Below are 15,391 nucleotides of genomic sequence, written 5' to 3' on the forward strand. Positions count from 1 at the left end.
GTCTGTGATTTTCTTTGGGAATTGCCAGCTGTGGGGTACCGGGCAGGACAGATATCCCAACAAGCCAGCCCCCTCATACTACAACACAACATGCCAAAAATTTGTGACTCTAATGGAAGCAGTTTTTGTTTTTGTTTTAAATGTGCATTAGTGTTGTGCCTGCATGTATGTCTGTGTACAGATGCCAGTTACCCTGGAATTGGAATCACAGACAGTTGTGACCTGCAATGTGGGTGTTGGGAATTGAACCCAGATCTTCTGGAAACCAGTGCTCTTAGCCACTGAGCCATCTCTCAAGTCCCATGAAGGCAGTTTTAAGAGGAAAATGTGCAGTTCTAAGTGTCTACATTAAAAAATTTCAAGAGTTCTAAAATAACTTAATGATGATATACTTGAATGCCTTAGAAAAACAAGAAGAATCAATACCTCAAAAGAGTAGACAGAAATAATCAAACTCAAGGCTGAAATTAATTGAAAAAAACAGAGTCAAATCATACAAAGAAATAATTAAATGAAAAGTTTGTTCTTTGAAAGAACAAAAAAGATTGGCAAATCATTAGCCAAATTGAGGGAGGGAGGGAGAGAGAGAGAGAGAGAACCCAAATAAATATTAAAGATGAAAGAGAGACATTTCAAAGACATCAACAGTGTAACAGATAATTATAACTTTATTATATCAGAATCATAAGGACATACTATATAAATATATAGTTTAGCAAACTGGGTAATATAAAAGAAGTGGTCTAGATATGGTCTGCCCAAGCTAAATCAAAATGAAATAAATATTTTAAATAGACTCATGACATTCAGTGAGATAGAAACCATAATTAAAACTCTCAACTGAGGGAGAATTAGCATTTCCCAGACATGAGCCCCCTTATTGGTTATCCAAAACAAAGTGATGAACCCCAAAACCATATGCACATAAACAACAAAACAAATTCAACAGATTGCATTTATGTATTTGTGCATCTCTTGTCTATTTCTCTCTTTCTCTCTCTCTGTATAACAAAAATAATCATATAATGAAAGGAAAAAGAGGTTATCAGTTTGAAAGTGAAGTTGTATGGGAAAGGTTGAAGGGAGGGTGCTTGGGAGAAGTTAGAGGGAGGAAAGGGAGGGGGCCAAGTGATGTAATTCTATTTTAACTAAAATGTATTATAAAATAAAACTCTACCAACCAAAAAATGCCCAGGGCTAAAGGAGTTCAATGCCGAATTCGACAAAACCCTCAAAGAATTAACAACAATACTCTCCAAATTATTCCACAAAACAGAAAATTAAGTAACATTTTCAAATTCTTTTACAAAGCCAGCATCATCCAGTTACTGAAGTCAGACAAAGATTCAACAGAAAGATACAGGGCTGGAGAGATGGTTCAATGGTTAAAAGCACCTGTTTCTCTCTCAGAAGACCCGGATTTGATTCCAGCATTCACATGGTGGCTCACAACCACATGTAACTTTAGTTTCAGGGGAATCTGAAGCTTTCTTTTGACTTCCTCAGGCATGCACAGCATGTGCAAGCAAAACATTCATACATGTAAACAAATAAAATACATATAAAATTTTGAAAAGAAAATTATAGGCCATTACCTGTAGTGAACATGGGTGCAAAAATACTCAATAAAATACTTGCAAACTAAATTCAAGAACACATCCAAAAGATTATCCACCATGAACAAGTCAGGTTCATTCCAGAGATACACAGATGCTTCAACATACATAAATCAATAAGCATAATCTCAGCATAAACAGACTCAAGGACAAAAACTGTATGATCTTATTAGATGCAAGTTGGGGTTTTCAGTTGGGTGGGATACAGAGTCAGTATCTAAAATAATACATCCTTCCTGTGATAAAGATTTTGTTACATATTATTACAGAGAGACAAGGGGGAGAGAGTAGGATAACTAAATAGCGAGGGCTTGGGAGAGAAGGGTAAAGGACAGAATATGGGGAGGGACAACTAACGCTAAAGGCCATTTGAAAAACTATGGAAAGCTACTACTGTATATTCCACCTCTCCTGATCATCATTCATGGTACTAGAAGGTACCTGCACTGTAAAAGGAAAGAGATCATCATCAATATCTCTGAGCTCCAAAGTCTGTAACTTACACTAGTAACGTGCCTGCAGACATACTGGTACAATAGTGGCACAAACGTTATGGGAGTAACCAACCACTTTCTGATTGAGTTTACAGCTCACTATATGAAATGGGATTCATGCTTGACACTGCTGAAGTAGCCAAGAACCTGAGTCTAGACAGGTCATGGGCATAGGTGGAATACTATTATTCTGCTAAAGGAACACAGCAATGTATCCATAATCAGTTGCTCACCCAGCCGTCACCAGAGAAGCTTCTTCTCACAGTAGATGTGAACAAATGCTCAGAGACCCACAACTGGACAGTGTGCAGGGTGAAAGCCTTCAGAGCACTTAGTCCTAAATGGGATGTCTCCATTAACCCCTCCCCTCAAGGCCCAAGGATCTATGAGGAAGAGGACATGGAAATATTCTAAGAGCCTGAGGTCAACCTTGAATCTAAAGAAACAGTGTCTTCCAGACACAACAGGATTGTGAGCATATGAACTCACAGAGATCATGGCAGCATGCACAAGACCTGGGCAGGTTCGAGCCAGATAGGGCGCCAGCACTGAGTGGGGGAGGTAGGCATGGACTTCAACCCCCAAGCAAGAAGCTATCTGTGATTGATCCCTGCTGGCAAAGGAAAAACTAGTTTTCTCCAATGAATGTATTGACCAGTGGATTATAATATATGTATTATCCTCTGGACAGTGTGTGGAATGAACACCTTCAGAGCACTTAATCCTAAAGGGTTGTCTCACTGGATACATTAACTATACCTCAGGACAGACTTCATGCCCCAAACTAGTTGGCTAACACAAAATGAACTCAATAGTACTTTTTGAAAATAATTTATTTAACTTTATTTTATGTGCATTGGTATGAAGGTATCAGATCCCCTGGAACTGGAGTTACAGATAGTTGTGAGCTGCCATGTGGGTGCTGGGAATTGAACCCAAATACTCTGAAAGAACTGCCAGTGCTCTTAACCACTAAGCCATCTCTCCAACCCCCAATAGGATTTTTTTTTAAAAGAAATTTTGTCTCATTTTGCTTTGTTTGGGATTTTTAATTTTTTTTTTTTACTTATTGGTCTTTTGCTTGTTTATTTTTATTTTCAGTTTTGTGAGTTATTTTGTGTGTGTGCATGTGTTTCTTTTTCATTGTTTTTGTTTTCATTTTTAAGAGAGGTAAAGAGCAAGAACATAGAGTTGGGAGGGTAGGGAGTCAGGGAAGAATTGGGAAAGGGAAAATGATCAAGATATATTCTATGAAAAAATATTTTAAATTAAAAAAAATCATTTCTTTTAAACCACACTAGCAGTGGAGGAGGATAAAGCCCAGTGGAGAGCATCAGATCTATGACCAGCACATCTAGGAGTGGGTAAAGGAAGATGACACTATGGAGACCCAACTGAGGCAAAGGCGAGACATATTATCTTCTTATACACAAGAAAAAACTACAGGCAAATTTAAAAAAAAAAACCTGCTTTCAGTGTTTGTCTGATTTCTAAGGCATCTACAGGCTCGGGACACCGCCCAGTGCCTCAGTCAATTTCCTATTACCTGGAAGATATAGGACTCTCAGCTACTCCTCCAGCACCATGTCTGCCAGCACGCCACCATGTTCCCCTCCATGATGATAATTGACTGAACCGCTGAAGCTCAAAGTGAGCCACCCTAATTAAATGTTTTACTTTAAAAAGTTGCCACGGTCATGGTGTCTCTTCACAGCAATAAAAACTCTAAAACAGCCAGCCACAATGAAACAGGCTTATATGTTCTAGCCCTCCCTCAGAGTCAGCAAATCAGTTTGCTCCCAGAGAAAATCAACTCTTGAATTCCTCTTTCAGAGGCAAAGAAAAGTGAAACAAACCGACAGCATTTCAGCTTCCTGGTGGCTGATGGAGAGATTGCTTTCTGCCTCATCTGAGTTGGAGTACTGAAGGAGACTTGCCATGCCTTGACTGTTTTGGGATTGTTGAGAATAATTAAGAGTCCAGGGGTTTGTTCCAGTGACAGAGAACCTTCAGTAGTGAATATATGCCCAAGAAGGAGGAAGGACTCATAAGACTGAAAGCTAAACCAGGAAAGCTCTGTCACAAGGAAATGACACCGCATCCCAGAGAAGATGCATGAGCTGAGCATGCATCCCTATGTTAAGTACATCCAAAAAGAAGGTATTTGCTTCAAGTTAAAGACACAAACAAAGCATATGGCAATGCAAAGGAGCATTACTCAATCAAAGGCATAAGATAAATACCCAGAATTGGTCCTTAATAAAGATATCAACAAGTCACCCAAAAAGTTAAAAATGATGAGTGTTCTATAAGAAAAACTTTTAAAATGAGGATAACAAAGGATTTGGATAGAAGTGTTGGACCCATAAAGGGCATGGAGTTAGTGTAGGGCAAGGCACGTAGGGATGGGGAGTCCTACAACATGGGGGAGAAGCTGTGGACTCAGGGATGATGCCAGAGCTGACCTAGGCTAAGGTACCAAAGTGCCACAAATCTCATGATAGTATCTGGCAGTTCAAGGAAGAGGCTAGAGATGACCCATGGTAAAATGGCCAGGTTCACAGGTCCCTTCTCATTTAGCAAAAGCTGTGGACCCAGGGAGAGAGCTGGAGATAACAGAAAGTAAGATGTACAGGTGTATGGAGTCATGCATCAAGTGTAGGGGACTTAGGAAGTGGTTATCAGACCAAAGCATATCCAGGGTAAGGTGTCCAGGTGGGAACTGTCATATTAGACTGTAGCAATCGCAAGGACCAGTCAGGAGTGTTTTAATTTTTGGATAGTGACCTGGTATTTCAGACTGTAGTAGACTCTCAGAGGAATAGCATGGTTAGATCCTGAGGCCCTAAATACCCATTCTAGAGAGGAGAACAATATTACAAACCCATGCAATTCAATCCTCTCCTGGATAGTGCAAATACCTCCACTGGAAGAAAGGTAAATTGAAAAGGAAGGAGGGAGGGAGGGATGAAGAGAAAAAAGAAAGACCTAATCAACAAACTAACACCAGATGGGTATCATCATAGAAACAAAAAGAACACACAAAAACCTAAGACACCATGTTCCCCAAACTGTCTAATCCCATTGTACTGGCCCCCAATGAGAACAACTTGAAAGAATGTCTAAGAAATTTGAATGAATAATTATAGCTATGTCTAAACAACTCAAAGAAGACATGAATATTCTCCAAAAGAACACAAAGACTAAATGAAATAAGGAAGTTGATTCAAGTTATGAAAGTATAACTCAATAAAGAGAATTTCTGAAGAAAAAACAAACTAAAGTCATTCTGGAAATGAAAATTTCAATGGAAAAACCTCACCAATATGATGGAGAATGTAGAAAATGGAGTATTAGAACCTGAAGAGACGGTAGAAGAATTGGATCATTCAGTAAAGGCCAATGACCCTTTGACAAAATAGTATCAGGACAAGGGAGTTATTTTAAACCACGAAAAGCTCTCAGTTTTGAATCATGGGCATAAAAAAGGAATCTCTCTCTTAAATTCATATAACATATTTTCAGTAAGATCATGCAAGAGGGCTGGAGAGATGGATCAGCAGTTTCAGAATATGAGACCTTGAGTGTTTTATAGAGACTTTATTATATATGTAAAATATTTTTAAAACAGGGTTTCTCTGTGTAGCCTTTGGCTATTCTGGAACTTGTTCCATAGACCAGGCTAGCTTCGAACTCAGAGATCCACCTGCCTCTCCTCCCAAATGGTGGGATTAAAGGCATGTGCCACCAATGCCTGGTAAGACTTTAGATACTTTAAAGAGAGTAAACTTTTGGAAAATTAAAAATTTTAGACTATGGGACTTTTAAATTTTAGACTATGATTTATATTGTCCTATTAATATCTTTGAGACAGCAAGAAAGGGAAAGTTATGATTTAATGGTAATTTGTATTTAATTGACGAGGGGTAAATTGTGCTGGCTAGTTTTATGTCAATCTGACACAAGCTAGAGTCATTTGGAAAGAGGAAACCTTAGTTGAGAAAATGTCCTACCCCTCAGATTGACTTGTGGAAAAGCCTGCAGTCATTCTCTTAATTAGTGATTGATGTTGGTGGGTCCATCTCACAGGGAGTGGTGCCAACCTGGGTGGATGATCTTGGATGGTATAAGAAGGAAGGTTGTGCAAACCATGGGTAGCAAGCCAATAAGCAGCACTCTTCCATGGCCTCTCCATCACTTCCTGCCTCCAGATCCCTTCTGTGCCTGAGTTCCTGCCCTGACTTCCCTGGTTGATGGGCTACAAGCTGTAATGAAGCAAAACCCATTTCCTGAAGCTGCTTTTGGTCCTAGTGTTTAATTGCAGCCATAAAAACCCTAACTAAGACACAGAATGTGATCTGTTTTAGAGATACTTCCATGGACTGCAAAGCGGAATGTATATATTCTTTGGTGTTTGGGTGGAATATCATGTTAGGTTCATTTGATATATGGGTTGTTTAATTCTGATGATCCTTTGTGTATTTTTTTGCCCAGATAACCTGTAGAATGTGGGATACTGAAATTATGAATTTTCAGGTAAATGGGAAATATTATGTAGAGGTTACCCAGACCCAGAAAGACACCAATGCATATTCTTTCTCATCTACAATATCTAGCACTAAATCCCCAGATGTGGATATACACCATCACAGAAACCAGGAAAGTATAAAGGGATTATGGGGGTGGGGTAGACCCCAAGAGCCATAGACTATCTAACAATGCCACTTGTACCAGACATGAGAAACTTCCTTTTGAGTTGTTTTGAGACTCACCAAACTATATAGGTTATTGCTATTGCCGTTGGACCCTCTAAAGAAGCTCGAGGTAAATCTCTTTTGCTTAAGACATTCCATAGTTTGGATGTAGGACTTGAAATGGAACTGACCAAAAAGCCCCTCCTCCAGGACTAACTTACACAATATAGAAGGTGCCATGCAAGCTCACGGAGGAAAGATATCAATAATAGCCCTACCCAGCTGTGATGCCTATGAACCACAGCAATGACTGATGTGGCAAGATATCCCTAAAGGTGCAATAGTGGCAATCATATCTTGGAGGTAACCACCAGCTGTCTAGTTGTCAGGGGACGTCATGGAAGAGGTGACAGGAATATTGTAAGGACCAGAGGATCAAAGCATATGCTGTGAGAGCATGCCTTCTAGTAGGAAAGGAAAGCTATGAAATCTCCAATAAAAGATATGTGTAACAAGTCTTTCTCTGTCCTTCCAGCTAGCTCTCAAATAATGAATGACACAGAGACTTCTTATTGGTTATGAAACCTCAGCCTTAGCTTAGGCTTGTCCCACTAACTCTTATAACTTAAATTAACCCATTTATTTTAATCTACATTCTGTTTCGTGACTAACTAATTACATCATCTCTCTATACTGCACCTACTGCTTCCTCCACATCTGGCTGGCGACTCTGATTTCTTTTCTTTCCTGAGACCTCCCTGCCTCCAGAAGTCCCACCTAACCTCTTCCTGCCTATCTATGGGCCATTCAGCTCTTTATTAAACCAATCTCTGGTTTCAAATTGGAACCGAGAGCTCGTCTAGAAATAGTTAACTGATGAGGGGCAAGCTCTCTGACAATGGGCATAATTCCCTGGGAGCAGACTAGATAGAAGAAAGACTAAGGAAGAAGTAAGGCTTCTTGCTGGAATGCCTTCACTTCTTGCTAGGGCATGTATCTACTTTGTTATTGCTGCTGCCATTTGAACCCGCCTTCTTCGACCTTCAAACGTTGGCTTGAAGATTAGGGGCTCTCTTGAATCTCCAAAACCCTCATCATCAGATTGGGATTAACTCTAAACTGTGAACCTAACCAGCAACACAGAATGCTCTATTCAATGTGATCAGAACACGTTCTTCTCAGGCTCACACATCACGCCTTGGATCTTAAGATTTTTAAGAAGATTGAAAGTGGGGAAAACATTTCAAGATACAAACCTAGGCAACGACTTTCTGAATGGGCTTCAATTGTTTCTACAAGTGACAAATGGGACTTAATGGAAGTGAAAATCTTCTGCACAGCAAAGAAAATAGCGAATTGAAGAAGGAGACAGTTTGCAGAATGGGAGACAAATTTTGCCAGATATTCATTTGAGTCTCTACAATATACAAAGAACTCAAAAGGAAGAAGATGAGGAGGAGGAAGAAGGAAGAGGAAAAAAAAACATAAATAATGAGAAACAAGAGAACCCAATTCACAAATGAGCTGATGAAATTTGAGAACAGGCAGTTCTCAAATGATGAACTACCAGCGGTCAAAAACCATGGGAAAAAATGTACACCACCATCATCTATCAGAGAAATGCAAATTAAAACTCCAATGAGATTCCATCTCACCCAGTTAGAATGGCAGTCATTAAGAAAACAGGAAATCTCAGGAGGCAGGGGCAGGTATCTCTGTGAGTTCAAGGTCAGCTTGGTCTACAAAGTAAGTTCCAGGACAGCCAAAGCTGTTACACAGAGAAACCCTGTCTTTAAAAACCACCCCCCCCACACACCAAATGCTGGCAAGGATGTGGGCAAAAGGGAACCCTCATAACTGCTAATAAGAGTGTATATTAGTTCAGCCATTATGGAAATTAACACAAAGATGTTTGAAAACGTAACAAAGGATCTACCACAGTATTCAGGCCAACAATTCATATGATTTATCCAAAGGACACCAAGTTGGCCCTTCAGCAAAACACTGCTTAGACATCATTTGTTTGCAGTATTAGTCATAATAACTAACCTCGAGAACCAACCTGAGTTCCAACAACAGAGGAATGGACAAAGAAAATGTGAGAGATAAATGGGTCCGGGAAGGAATATGCTCAACACAGCAGTCTGAGATGAACTCTTGAAACCCCATTTAAAGTCTTTAACAGCAGATATGAAGCAGCACAGGGGAGAGAGAATGGGAACATTAAAGGGATAGAAAATCCCACTTCCAATTTCTGACTTGTATTTAATGCCAGTAAAAGGGCCACTGGGCCGAACGAGTACCTCCATCCTTGGACCCCGAGCCAGGCATGCCCACATTCAGGCAATGTGGAACCTGACAGATGGATTGTCGGTTTGACCCACCCGAACACCACTTCTCCATCTTCCCATGACACTGATACAACAACTTGAGGTTGTATTGAGGTTGTTGGTTGAGGGGACCCAAGTTCAACATCCTTCACCGGGGTATCTGCCAGTGTGTCCAGACTTGGGATGATATGGACAATGGCTCGGAGACAAGTCTCTTTTGTCCCGGACACTAGTGTCCTCTTCTCTGCTAACTGAATTGCAGGGAACACTTCCTTTTCTCTTTATGAGTCTAGGGTCCCCATGAATGGCCCAGAATCCCACCCACCTGCCCATTTGGATCCTTATCTCTAACATTTATATGAATGTTATGGCAAATTGCCTCCTACCCTTTCTGGGAAGACACCTCACCAAATTAAAAGCTCTATGCACATTTGCTGCCTAGAAATGACCTTTGTTTGTCTCTATCCATAGGATCAGCCTCCTATCCAGGGAGTAGGCCGTGATCTCCTAAGACCCTTCTCATTCTATGCCTCCCTCCCCTAGTAATAAAATCCCCCTCAGAAAAATCCCAGTCAGTCAAACCTCACCAACCCTAGCAGTCCTAATGCCCCCCTCCTTAAAATGCTTGTCCCCATAAATGGTAGTCACAAAATGCTCTCTAAAATTAAACCTGATCTAGAAAAAGACTGTTGGATCTGCCTGAGAACAAGACAAGTTACATACTAGGGCATAGGCTTAACTGAAATCCCTTTAACCAATGACTCCACATTCCAGGCCTGCCTCTGTGCCCTGCCTGTACTAGCCAGCTGTGTGGGACAGCAAGTCAACTGCACACCAGGCTGATCTTCAACTCAAGGGCTCCCCTAATGGCACCTATTTTGCATATCCCAATGGCTTCTTTTCCTTCTACCGTATCAGTTACCCCATGTACCAAGTTGTATACTTAGTTTGAGATTTTATAGTTATCGTGAGAAGAAAATAAACCACCAGCCCACCCCTATTTGAATCAAAGGGGATGGAACATTATTTCCCCTGTTGTTAGGAGTCATCATGGCAGGGGCTGTGGGCCTGGGAGGAAGGGCTATTGGACTCCACTGAGCCCAACACAGCCAAGTTTCTTAACAAATCAAGGTTGTTCTGACACTGGTACAGAATGGCATTGAAAAACCTCAATCCCAGATGGACCCCCTCATAGCCCTGGTATTGTAATTAAAAAAAAAAGGAGGGGTGAGATCGCCTTATAGCAGAAAAAGGAGGAAGCTGTGTAATGCTAAGGGAAGGATGTTGCTTCTACATGAATTTCTCAGGTATCTAAGGCAGAATGGCAGACAGCTAAAAGAAAGGGAGAACAGAATCGTGAGCCAGACCCCGCCCCACGTGCATCCAGAAGGACAGGGTTCTGAAGCACTTGGGGAACATAGATAACTTCCTTCTTTGGGTCCCTTATTATGATAGTTCTAGCACTAAGCTTTGGTTCTTGTGTTTTAAAATTCCTTTCAATCTGTTGCAGAAAAAATGCAAGCCCTTATCCCCTCCACTGTCACTCAACCCTTCCTGAGACTACCAACTCCTCATAGTCCTGGAACCAGATAAGCCCCCAAAGTCAATCTATGGGCTTAAGGAACTGAGATATATCTAAAGGTAAAAGATCCTAAAAACACCACTCTTTTCCTTTTCCTAACAGTGATCCCTTCAGCAGGAAGCAGTTAAGAAAGAAGTGATTCCCGGTTCCCCACTTCTTTTTATGCTTCTCGGTCTGGAATGATAGGGTGTCTCTGCTGCAAAACCAAGATCCCTATGAGATTACAGCTGACCTTGTGTAACATGAAGGGGCCTGCTTGTTGGGGGTTTCTGTCCTGTCCGGTTCCCACAGCTATATAGCCCCAAAGAAAAATCACACAGAGATCTCCGTAAGTTATAAAGCTGATTGGCCCATTAGGTCAGGCTACTTATTAGCTCTTGTAGCTTATTAACCCATTATTTTGATCTATGCTAGCCATTTGGCTTGGTACCTTTTCAGCTGGACAGATCACATCCTGCTGCTTCGGTGATCTGGGCAGGAGTGCGGGGAAATCAGTTTCCTCCTTCCCAGAATTCTCCTGTTCTCATTGCATCATTTCTACTTCCTGTCTGGTTTTCCCGTCTATACTTCCTGCCTGGCCAATCAGCGTTTATTTAAAACATGATTGACAGATTACAGACAATTCTCCCACACCAACCTTGCTCAATCTCATTGACTAGCCACAGCTCAGAGAAGAATGTTTTCTGAAATGACCTATCTCCCAAAATAATCTGTCTGGCCTGAGCAGTTACCTCCTGGAAGAAGAGACCAAGGCCTCCCTGTAGATCCCTGGGAACTGCATCAGTGTTCTCACCCCTGAGCCCCTCACTTGTCGGTGTACAGAGGTCCAGTTAGCGCTTTCTGCTTGAAGAGCCTTCGTCTGTGCAGGAGAGTGCCTGACTATTGCTGTTTGAAACACACAGTCCCACTTAGTGAGGTCAGACACTGGTTTCTCTCTGCCTTCTGTGTTTTTACACCGGGCTCTTAGGATTTAGATCTAACAGGCACGACACTTAAGATATTAGGCACACTCTAGGACGGGCCCCATACCCAGGAGTAGTCATCAACACCATCAGGACTTGATTTCCTTTTTTAAGAAAGAGGGAATGAGGGAGAGAGAGAGAAAAGAAGGAGAGGAAGAGACACAGAGAACAGGAAGATGGGCAGGTAGGGAGGGAGGAAGGATTTGGGAGGCATTGGGGAGGGGATTAATGTGATCAAAATACATTATACAAAATTCTCAAAGAATTAATAAAAGATACTCCCATCTGCTCCCCTCCCCATCCATCTCCATTCAGAAAGGACCAAGCCTCCTATGGGCTTGCACAAAGCAGGACACACCAAGTTGAGGTGGGCCAGAGCTCCTTCCCCTGAATCAAGGCTGGGCAAGGTAATTCAGCATGAGGAACAGGTTCCCAAAAGTCAACTAAGTGACAGGGACAGGTCCTGACCTCACTGCTTCTTAGTTGATAGTAGTTCTCTGTGTAGGGTTGTGGCCTTGTGGGTTTTCCTCTGTCCACTTTGGCATATCCAGTGTTTCCCCATCTTGTTTAATCATATTGGTGAGACTTTATGGGAGTTGTGTGTATGTGTGTGTGTGGGAGGAAACAGGAGGAGAGGAGGGAGGGAAAACTGGTTAGTATTTTAAATAATTTTTGAAAAAGTTAAATAAATTAAAATTAAAAAAAGAGTCGTTGTGGTGATGGTGTCTCTTCACAGTAATAGAAACCTTAACCAAAATAGCTATATGTTTTGACTGGTAAATGGTCTCCATCTATAGCAAAGAAAAGTTTCATGAGGGACAAAGACTACACTTATTTGTTAGTATAAGGACAAATATTCAAATTAGAGTATAGTTAGGGATTATGCTGGTTTAGTAAAGTGATGGCTATGGGTTCTCCTCCAAGATCCATGACTTCACTAGCCCTAGGTAGGTGGGTAGGTTTCCAGTAACAGGCATGATTTCTCTCTTGTTGAATGGGTTTTAAGTTCAGTGGGAGAGATGTTGGTTACTGTCAGTGTACATTGTTGCACCCCATGCTGGTCATTGATATGATTCATAGGTATCTTAGCTGGGTAGACTCCTGGTTGCTTCCTTTCTTTGGAAACTTGCCGGGTGCCTTCTGGTACCAGGATTTAAGTCAGTTCCAACTCAGGGGCCTCTGAGCCCTGTGTCTAAAGTACATTGTGTCTTTAGCAATAGGGGTTTATCTTCCTCCTCTTAGGGCCAACCAAACACTGTAGTAATAGCTTGTATATTTTGGGAGATTCTTGGACAGCCATGGCTTCTCAAGCCTGGTGTCAGGGGCTTCTTTAGAGAGTTTTGGCTCTTGGAGAGAGCATTGTCAGCTCTGATGGGAAAATTTATTTAAACTACATATGTGTATTTATATACCAACTTATGCATATTATAGTTTTTAGGTAAATAGTAGTTTTGATTCTTTATGATTTTTTTTCAGAGATCCTTACTATTATTTTATCCTCCTTCCTTGTAACATGAGGGCCAGCTTGTTGGGGTATCTGTCCCACCCGGTACCCCACAGCCGGCATGCCCCAAAGAGAAATCACACACAGGACTCCATAAGGTTATAAACTGATTGGCCCATTAGGTCAGGCTACTTATTAGTTCTTATGATTTATCTTAACCCATTATTCTGATCTATGTTAGCCATACGGCTCAGTACCTTTCTCAGTGGGGCAGCTTACATGTTGCCTCTTCGGTGATCTGGACAGGAGTTGCAGAGGAAGCTTCCTGCTTCCCAGAATTCTCCTGTTCTCATTGCATCACCTCTATTTCCTGTCTGGTTTTCCTGCCTATACTTCCTGCCTGGCCAATCAGCGTTTTATTAAAATACATGATTGAAAGAATACAGATAATTCTCCCGCACCACTTCCTTCTTTTGTATTTATCTCTCTCTCTGTCTCCCTAATTAGAGCCCGTCTATCCTATTTACCTGATCAGATCACCTGTATCCTATTTCCTTCTCTACTGCTCCCTCACTTCCTACACCAGTAATGGTCCCTTTTAACAATTATTCCAGGCCATATGTGCCATGGCTGAAGATTTGGAACTAGAAGTCTTCAATGAGAAAGAGTATGTGGTGTTTGTCTTTCTGGGTCTGAGTTACCTCATTCAATAAGAACTTTTCTGTTTTCATCCATTTGACCATGAGGTCAAAGTTCTTGACCTCATTTTTCTTTACAGTTGAATGGTATTCCATGGTGTAGATGCACCACATTTGCATTATCCATTTGTTGGTTGAAGACCTTTAATGTTGTTTCTATTTCCTAGCTACTGTGAATAGAGCAGCAATGAACATGGGTAAACAAGTATCTGTGGAGTCTGAAAGCAAGTCTTTTGGGCATATACCAAAACGCGAGTGGTATGGCTTGGTTATATGGTAGATTTTAACTTTTTTAAAAATTATTTTGATTTTTTAAAAAATTTCCACACTGGTTTCCATAGTGGCTGCACCAATCTGCAGTCCCACCAATAGTGGATGAGAGCTCCCTTTTCCCCATACTTCCTCCAGAATGTTTTATTTGCTGTTTTTGTTATCTATGCCATTCTGACTGTGATAAGATGAAATCTCAAAGATACCTTGATTTGCATTTTCCTAATCTCTATTGACAATGAAAAATTTTTTGAGATATTTCTTAACCTTTTTTTCTTCTTTTGAGAACTAACTCTCTGTTCAAATTTCAGTCCCATTTTGTGAATGAGCCATTTTTTTCAGATTCTCTATTTAAGTTTTTATGTATTAAACCTCTTTTTTAGATATTAAAACCTCTATCTGATATATAACAGGCAAATATCCTATTCCATTTTGTAGGCTTCTTCTTTACTTGGTAGATCTTTTCTTTTGGTATGAAGGGGTTTTTAGTTTTATGAAGTCCCACTTGTCAATTGTAATGATTCAAATTAGCTCATATATTTTAGTGCTTAATCATAAGTGGGTGGCACTATTTGAGAAGGCCTGTGTGGCCTTGTTGAAGGAAGGGTATAACCGGAGCTGGCATTTGAGGTTTCAAAAGCCCAAGCCTTCTTCCTTCGCTCTCTCTCTCTCTCTCTCTCTCTCTCTCTCTGTCTCTCTCTCTCTGTCTCTCTCTTTCTCTCCCTCTCCCCCTCTCTCCCCCTCTATCCCCCTCTCTCCCCCTCTCTCCCCCTCCCTCTCTTTCTCTCTGCTTGTGGATCAGGATGCAGCTCTCAGCAGGTACCATATGTACCTGCCCTCTACATTGACAACAATGGACTAAGTCTCTGAAACTGTAGGCAAGTCCCGAGTTAAATGCTTTCTTTTATAAGAGCTTCCTGGCCGTGGTGTCTCTTCACAGCCATAGACTGGCAACTAAGGCAGATGTTGGTTTCAGGAGCAGGGTATTGCTATGACAGCACTGTCTGTTGAAGGAGTAGAAATGCCTTGGGACTTTAGACTACAAAAGTGTTGGGACACTTTAAGCAGGGCTTAATGAGCCATCTTAGTAGGAGCTTGGAAGGCAGTGTTAAACACAATTTGAACTGTGGGGGCCCAGTTCAAGAAGTTTCAAAGGGGAAGCATATTAGTGAAGTAGCCCCGAGGCCATTCTTCTGCTATTTTGTCAAAGAATGTGGCTACATTGAACAGTTTTGGATTATTGGCATTGTCAGGGGAGATTTCAAGACAGCTTAGTATTGACTGTGTTGCAAAGTTATTAT

The sequence above is a fragment of the Myodes glareolus genome, chromosome 24, assembly GCF_982192425.1.
Source record: "Myodes glareolus chromosome 24, mMyoGla1.1, whole genome shotgun sequence".
In the NCBI taxonomy this organism is placed as follows: Eukaryota; Metazoa; Chordata; class Mammalia; order Rodentia; family Cricetidae; genus Myodes; species Myodes glareolus.